The sequence below is a fragment of the Macrotis lagotis genome, chromosome 5 (genome assembly GCF_037893015.1).
Source record: "Macrotis lagotis isolate mMagLag1 chromosome 5, bilby.v1.9.chrom.fasta, whole genome shotgun sequence".
Taxonomy (NCBI): domain Eukaryota; kingdom Metazoa; phylum Chordata; class Mammalia; order Peramelemorphia; family Peramelidae; genus Macrotis; species Macrotis lagotis.
In genome coordinates, this window is record NC_133662.1 from 181,869,536 (window position 1) to 181,878,412 (window position 8,877).

Sequence of the window (8,877 nt, forward strand, 5' to 3'; positions counted from 1 at the left end):
GCTTTACTTGTAATATTTGGGAAATAGACCTGCAAATAGTATCACTGGGGCAAGAACAGGAACAATTCAATGACATTTTGGGTAAAACTGAAATTATTTCCCATAACAGCTTGGTAGACCAATACATAGTTATAGGTACAATGCATTATTATGGTTGTATAATAAACCTTCAGAATAATGCAGGAGAAATTTTTGAAAATCTCTTTTTAGTGAGAGGGGAGAAGATATGAGATTATGGCAGTGTATTCCCTGATGACAGTGGCCTCCAGTCATAGTTATGTATATGGTTTCCTTCTTCAAATGTAAGCCTTCACTGTGACCAGAAGAGGTGAACTCTAAATAGATAAATGGACAAACATACATGACAAAACAGTTATATGCTGTTTGTGCTTAAATAATGGCAAGTCATTTAGGAATTTGTGGTCTTAGGTTATTTAGCTTCCCATCACTCACTTCAGATGGGTTTGACTAGCACCCGTTTTTAATTGGATTCTACTAGATACTGCATCTTACTGATATAATCTTATTTCTCATAAACATCTATGGTGAACCCTGTCCTTATATTTTCTGTTGTCGCTTTGCTTACTGCAGCAATGTGTGAGACAAGTCTGGCTGCTGCATGTAGAGATCAACCTTAGGATTCCAATTCCCCAGTCCTTTAATTAGAAAGGTTTCATCCTCTAAGTAGGGGCATAATCATGAGACAATCATATAATTAATAACTATAGTTCCAGAGGCAGAATTATTATGAACTTGAGGCCTTTTTTAATCTGCCTCATCAGAAAAAAGTCTAATAAATCCAGTCCTATGGTTACAATAGGATTTTCAGAGAGAAAAGATATTTTGAGGACATCTAAGCTCATTGTTTTCCACCTGGAGATTCATTATTTAATAATGATCTGAGGATCATTTTCTCTACCAGACTCTAAAACATCTGCTATCAAAGATCCCCCTTAAAATCTACAAATTAAATAATCAAAATCAAATGAGAATTTTCCATTCCAAACCCTGGATCTTACTAGATGAGGCAAATTGCACCCTAGTCTGGCTAATGTGAATTGTGCTTCATTCCCATTTCAATTAATTTCATGGGTGCAGTGTCCTGGCAACCCCATACCTGAGTGGGAGGAGTCCCTTATCATTCCAGCACCTGTGCCATAGCCTTCAAGTCTGTTTCTAATCAGTCACCAGTCAGCAGGTGGTATGGAAAATGTGCAGGTTTGAGGAGCATCATGCTGTTCTTTTAATTATTGTGGTTTTATGTTTCAAAGTTTGCATAACATATTCTCTCTCAATCAACATAAACACAAAGTTGTAAGAGTGGTTTTAAAGTAAAGGTGAAAATGCAAGATGAAAGACTTGACTTTATTTAGAGAAATAATTCAATAAAACATTTCCAAGTTGTAAATAATATGACCATAAAAATGAGGCAGGATTTGATTTTTTAAAAAAAGAAGGAAAGCTTCTGAGATTGTTGTCCCCTGCTTCTTCACCCCTAGGGGTCATTTAAAATTCAGGATCCATGTTTGATTTGGATTGGTGAAGAATTCTCTAAGACTAGTATATCATTGCTGGAGATGTTTTGCTAAAAGTAAACATAAAAGCAGCACAATTATCTTGTCCTTTGATGAAAAACATTCAAAATCAGAAAATAAGACAATGGATTTTAAAGTGGAAATATATGGAAATAAATGCTAAATAAGCTCTTTAAAAAGTATTCATAAATTGAAGAACTATTGATGAAGTGCAAAAAAAAATCACTGTCAGAATCCATTTTGACAATAATGAAACCATAGCAAAGAAACTGATTAGTATCTAACACTGCTCTATGTTCTATAATCCAAACTTTTACCTCCAACCTTAGAAAACATGTGTAAGTGAGAAAGAAAAACAAGCCTATTAGAAACAAGTGTACCACATTAGAAAGAGCACTTAACCATGAGCTAAAGATGAGTTTAAGGGTGATGCTAGAAAAGTTGGCAGAAAGAGCTTAAAATCAGTAACTTCACATGGTTACTATTTATAATTAAGTTTATTTCTCTTGTCATTTCCAATAAGGTCTTGAATTTTGAAGGCTAAGTGTTTTCCTAAGAAAACATTGCATTAAATGCATCTAGGTTAAAATGTTTAGGATTCTAATCACTAAAATATGTCTCCAAGTCAGAAAATGTCACGCATTCCAAGGGTCACATTTGATATCTATCTAGTATTTCAGCTTATGAGTTTTCAGGAATGGTTCATTGTAGGCAGAGCATTTTCTAAGAAGAAATCCTGGGGAGTCCAATCATTAGCTCCCATGCTGGACCAGGATCTATAAAAGTCTCCAGTAGGAAGCTTGATAGTGGTTCCATGAGAAAATTCAAGTGAAACTTACTTAAGGACTCTGAGATCTTCTGAGGAATCTGGGAGGGAACTAAATAAGTTTGAATTTAAACAAAGGAAATTGATGAACACCCCATTTTCACTTTTCACATCTTCCCTTTCAAAGAAATTGTGGAGGTTAATTACTAGAGTATAGAATACAGGACTGTAAGCTTCTCTCTCTTCTTTCCTTCCCTCCCCCCCAGTCTCTCCTTCAAAGGAAAAAGTACTGGGAAGAGCAGTGTCATTGTACTCTGGGGTGTGGATGATAACAGTGTGAAATTATATACAACTTTAACATTTCCAAAACATTTTTCATATGTCATCTCATTTGATCCTCACAAAACCCTGTGAGATAGGTCCTATTATGGTTCCCATTTTACAGATAAGGAAACTAGGAAGTTTCTGAGGCAGGATTTGAACTAAAGACTTCCTGATTCCTACTTCTTCAACTATAGGAGATAACAGCAAGGAGGACTCTAAGTCTTCAAAATAGTTTCATAATACTTTAATTTTGAAGGGACTAGTTTTGAATTTCATTCCCTCTAGTCTTGGGAGCCAACTTACCTTGCTTTTAAGGACTTTAATATTCATCTTGTCCACATCCAAATTAGGGCACCTACAGGCTTCTTATTGGATATTTAAATACTGTCTGCCTGAGGAAAAAAAGATTTTCATTTTTGTTAAATGACCTATTCCGTGTCTAGATAAATGTCTTGTTTTTTAAACTCAGACAATTCATAACTTGAAATATATAAAGAGGATAAGTATTTCAATTGTGAGGTACTACCACTGTGACAGTTACCAGCATGTCTATCTTTCATTCATATTACTATCACTAGACAATACCACCCCAGAGATATATATATATATCTTCACTTACATCTTTCAGCATAACAAATTTAAGAGTGAGATTTTTTCAGAACACAAGAGACTCAAGAGAAATCTATTTAATTTCTTATAAGGAAGTAAGGATGCTGCTTTCTACACTTTCTCACATTGTCCCAGAAATCTCTCTAGGGATTTTCACATTTGGCACAAATAGAGACTGTACAAGTATCTGAGGATTTGGCTTTGCCTATCTCCTTTATCCCTTGTCTTTGCCCTTGAAATGATACCTCCTTATGAACAATAATCCTGTGATTCCCCAAAGCAGTAAGGCTTGATTTATTACTGAAGCTTTTCATCATCACCACTTGTCTTGGGTTCCTTGTATTCTTCTCCCTAGGTGATCACCACCTCAGGTATAATGAACCGAATTTGATTCAAGCAGGTACTCTGGTAATTTCGGTCTAAAAATGGAATTAAATGAGTCACTTGTAATCCATCTAATAGTTAACAATTGGAGGTTTATTTGGACATAGCAGGGGAGGAATGATCAGGACAGGGATAACAAGGGTTATTTCTCTATAACAGAACACTGATTGAACTGAGCACAGCTTCATAGTCTTGTTCATAATGCTTGTCTATGGTTTGAAGCCTCAGTTCCAGCTCTTCCTTATCCTGGCTGTTTACCAAATGATCAGGAAATTTATATTACCTTCATTTCTGAATACAAGGATAGGAATATATGCATACATTTTCCTACAGGCCTGCCTATTATTTGCCATACACAAAAAGAAGCAATACAGCTTTGCTCTCAAGGAGAAAATAGGAGAGAGATAACATACAAATAAATGTATAGAAAGCAAGCTATTTGCAGGAAAAATAGGAAATTATTTATCAAGGGAAGGCACTGGGATTAAGAGAGATTAGGGAAGGATTCCTATAGCAAGTTGGGCTTTAGTTGAGATTTAAAGGAAGTCAGTGATAGAAAACTCTTCCAGGAATGGGAATTAGTCAGAATGCTTGGAGCTAAGTGTTTTGTTGAAGAAAACAGCCAGGAGTCATTGGATCGAAGAGCATGTGTAAGAAGACTAGATAGAATAGAGCTAGTCATGAAAGGCTTCGCATGTCTCATATACACATATGTGCATATGTGTATATATGGGTGTTTGCATATATACACATGCACACATATATGTGTATATAAATATGTATATAGTTATATTTATATAACTTCCTGTACTACTCAAATAAGCATTCATTATAAAAATAAGAATAAAGAGAAAAAAGGCAATCCAAATCTATTTTCTTTTAAAAATGTATCTTTATAGATTTTTCAAAAAACTTTAAATTTCTCTCAGAGATTTTGTATTTGTTTTTGTTTTTGCAAGGCAGTGGGGTTATGTGGCTTGCCCAAGGCCACAGAGCTAGGCAATCATTAAGTGTCTGTGGTTGGACTTGAACTCAGGTACTCCTGACTCCAGGGTGGGTGCTCCACTGTGCTACCTAGCCGACACTCAGAGAATATTTTTAAATAAATAAAGAATATTTTTAAAGAAAAAAAATACAAGAAGAAAATAACAGCAAAACTGATAAAAACCCTAAGAATACATTTAATGTTCTATAACTATGTACCTCTTAATTCGGCAAAGGAGTATGGAGAAATGTCATTCATATCTCTTCTTTGAGGTCTTGATTATTTTTTTGATTTACATTGTTGTATGATATACTGTTTTCTTTACTTATTTTATACTGCATCAGTATATTTGTCTTTCCATGCTTCTTTGTATTAAATTTATTTTTCAATTTTTGTGGGACACTAAAAATTCCATGGGCAACTAGGTGGCAACGAAGATAAAGTGCTGGACCTGGAGTCAGGAAGATTTTTCTTTGTGAGTTCAGATCTGATTTCAGATATTTACCAGCAATGTGATATGTGCAAGTCACTTAATTCTGCTTGTTTCAGTTCCTCCTTGGAGAAGGAAATAGCTAACCACTCTAGAATCTTTGCCAAGGAAACCCCAAATAGAATCATGAGGTGTTGAACTCAATTGAAAACGACTAAACAACGTCAATAATATTCGATGACATTCTTGTACCATAATTTGTTTAGCCATTTTTTTTCAATTAACCTCTTTTCCAATTCTTTCTCATCACAAAAATAAAAGTGCTATTACAACTATTTTGGGATATAATGAACTTTGCATGTCTCATACACATATGTGCAAGTGTGTAGAAGAGTGTTTGCATATATGCATATCCACATTTACATGTGCATATAAATATATATGTGTGTATATATATATATGTATATGTGTGTATATATATATATATATATATATATATATATATATATTTAAACTCCTGTCTTACTCAAGTAAGCATTCCTGATAAAAGTAAGAATAAGGAAGAGAAAAAAGACAATCCAGCAAAGCTAAAAAAAGTCTATCAAATCAGTGATCTTCTTTGATATCTCTAGGTCACTTTACTGGTATAATTCCAAATTGCTTTCCAAAATAGTTATACTAATAGTTTTACCAATACTACATCAGTGTCTCTATTTTCCCATAATCCCTCTTTTTTAATTTTATTTTTTTCCAATTTTCTGATTGTGAGGTAAAACATCAAATTCATTATTTCTATTTCTTTTAACATTGATATGGATCATTTTTCATATGATTATTAATAGTGTGCAACTCTTATTGTGAGAAGATTTTTTTGTATTCAGTGACATCTTATCTGTTGGCTGAGGTACATTTTCTTACCTCTTCTTGAGGGTAAAGTTTGGTCATTGTAATTGCACAGAATTCAAAATTGTTGTTTCTTTCATGTTACAAATTGTTTTAAAATTGAGATATTATAATTATTATATTCCTAGTTCTGTTTACTTACATCTAGATTAAGTACATTTGTCTTTTCATTTCTAAAGTATTCACATTTATCATTTCTTATGCTACAGGATTATTCCAATATAGTCATATACTACAATATGCTTAGAATTCTCAAATCATTGAATATCTACTTTTCCACTAGAACTTTGCTATCAGAAAAGGTCTATTATGAACATTTTAGGGTGTGGTAGACCTTCATATTTTGTTTTTGACCTCCTTGAATGTATGCCTAGCAGTGGGATTTCTCAGAATTAATTTATTCTGAAGATGTTAGCTACACAAGAAAATTCAGAAAAGGTAGGTTTTGCCTTTTATTCCCTTTTGTATTTTGTGTCTTTGGAGATGTCCCACTGAGTTTCCTTCTTTGTTTTCAATCTGATATGGGACAGAACTTCAGTCTTCACCAATAAACTTCCTATTTTTTCATTTATTCTTTAAAGTACCTTCTATTTTACCTTTTACTATGCTAGATACTATTTCTACAAATTAGATTTCTCTACCCTCAAAGATTTTATGAAATTAGGGAAATAATATGTATACAGATAAATGAATGCAAAATTCACCAGAACTGGTACCTACTGAGCATATGTGGCAGAGGTGTAATGTTCATTACCTGGTTTTGTACAGTACTTTTCTCCCATTTGGAGAGCATTCAGGATGTTCCATTTAAGCATGGTGAACCTGTTTTCATGTGCTCTTAGATTCTAATGGCAGACATCAGTTAATCCAGGGATACCATACTACCTGGGTTAATGGGAAAAATGGAAGCCCAACATCCTCTAGATTTTTCAGAGCTCTCAAGATCCTAGTTCAAAACTGGAGTTGGGAGAAAGAAACCTAGACAAAGCTGAATCTGGCTTTCCCTTCCCTCCCAAGCACCAGAATTATACTAGAAAAGCAAACTTGTTCCAATTTTTTGTAATCTCTTTATTTTAGCTAATCTTTATGCTTTTATAAAGGATCCAGAGAGAGGGGCTAACTTCTGCTAACTGAAAAAGGGGATCCTGTTTGTTTATTTCATTTCATCAAATGGCTTTTGATTAAATGGTTGTATGAATATTTCCTCATCTAGTTAATTTAACTAATTAAAGATGGACATAATAATTTTGATCTTACTCTTACAGAAAGATATAAAGAAAGCAAAGTCAGTAGAACAATATATAAGATGAAAATGCATATGACAATGAGGATAAAAAGCAACAACTACAAAACAATTGAGCAGGAACTTTGCGAAATTAATAAAAAATGAGTTTGACTTTCAAGAAGAGATACAAGAAGTCATTTCTATTTCCTCTTTTGAATATATAGAAAGCCAAAAAGTGGGACTAAATTGATGCACTGATTGACTTTTGCTGACTTTTCTTCTCTTATTCCTATTTTTCTTTTCCAAATTTCTTTATCATAGGTCTCTAAATAAGTAGTAAATCCTTTATTCGATAAAAGATATCAAATAAAATTTGTTTTTAATGGGGTGAATCTAGTCCATTAGATTTCCTAAAACAATACTATAGAGGTCATATTTAAACATTATGCTACCTGTAAAAAATAAAATTTAGACTTCCTTGACAGATATGGTTAATACATTTTTAGTTTATCTAGAATATGAAGCCCAAGGAATTTTGATGAAATTTCTCCTTGAGACATTAGAAAATGGGAGTACGGTGGAATCTTGAGTTACTCATCGAATTTTGATTAGAAAAAAATATTTCAACAGTCTACACTTGCTCAAGACTCATCAGGAAGCTGCCCCATAAGAGAAAATGCTTCCTCACTTGTCACTCACCACTCTACATCTCTTTATCCTAACAAAACAGAGGTCAATGGTCAGTGGGCTACTTTACAAACAACACTGGCTTGCTCCTTGTTTGGGACTTAATTGGTTCAGAAATGCCCTGGAAGCTCCCTTTTTCCAGCTTTGACTGATGATGGAGTATTCTGACTTAGTTGTGATCCTTTCTGGGACCTTCCCTGTAGGCAGCTAGTTGGTGCAGTGGGCAGAGCACTGGTTTTAGAGTCAGGAAGATAGAGTTCAAGTCCACCTTCAAATACTTAACACTTAACAGCTGTGTGACCTTGGGCAAGTCACTTAATCCTGATTGTCTGGTATCCAGTGCCATCTCCAGTTGGTCCTGATTCTTATCTGGTCATCAGACTCAAATGGACCTGGAGGAGAAAGTGAGACTGTTAACTTAGGCATCACCTCCCTGTTATCATGGTCCTCTTCAAGAATAAAGGACAAATAAGAATCTGTTTTATCAGGAACTCCTTTCAGAGTAGGTGAAGGGAAGTTTAATTTTATTTTTAGGTAGTTAATTGCTTTTTTTATCCATGTCTAATTATTTAGTTTTACCAATCATTTTTTTTTGCAAGCTTTTGAGTTTTAACTTTTTCTCCCTCCCTTCCCTCACCACTCCCAACTGAAAGCAATCAGATATGAACTCTCTATTTGTAACAATGCTAAACATAGATCAACATTGAACATGTTGTGAAAGAAGAATCGGACCCAAATAGGAGATGGAAAACATTAGAGGGGAGAAAACATGATAATACATAAAAGAACTTTCAAAAACTAAAAATTACAAAATTTGATCTTCATTTAAACTACATGGTTCCTTCTTTTTATAGAGAAGGTATTTTCCATCACAAATCCTTTAAAATTGTCTTTATTGTACTGCTTAAATGAATAAGTCCATCATGGTTGATCATCACCGCATGTTGTTGTTAATATGTATAATGTTTTCTGGTTCTGCTAATTTCACTTAGAATCAATTCACACAAGTTTTTTCAGACTTTTCTGAAA

At 33.9% G+C, this 8,877-nt stretch overlaps 1 long non-coding RNA gene across 2 annotated transcripts; it reads right to left on the reverse strand.

The window, feature by feature from the left end:
• Positions 1–1,387: 1,387 nt before the first annotated feature.
• On the reverse strand, positions 1,388–5,150 carry LOC141489980 (uncharacterized). 2 transcript variants are annotated; one of them, XR_012469040.1, is made up of 4 exons: positions 4,822–5,150; positions 3,480–3,653; positions 2,929–3,017; positions 1,388–1,585 (listed from the first exon to the last, which is right to left on the reverse strand). It is a non-coding gene; the product is annotated as an uncharacterized LOC141489980 (long non-coding RNA). The 2 variants fall into 2 exon arrangements; XR_012469041.1 differs by lacking the exon at positions 1,388–1,585 and adding an exon at positions 2,298–2,413.
• Positions 5,151–8,877: the final 3,727 nt, after the last annotated feature.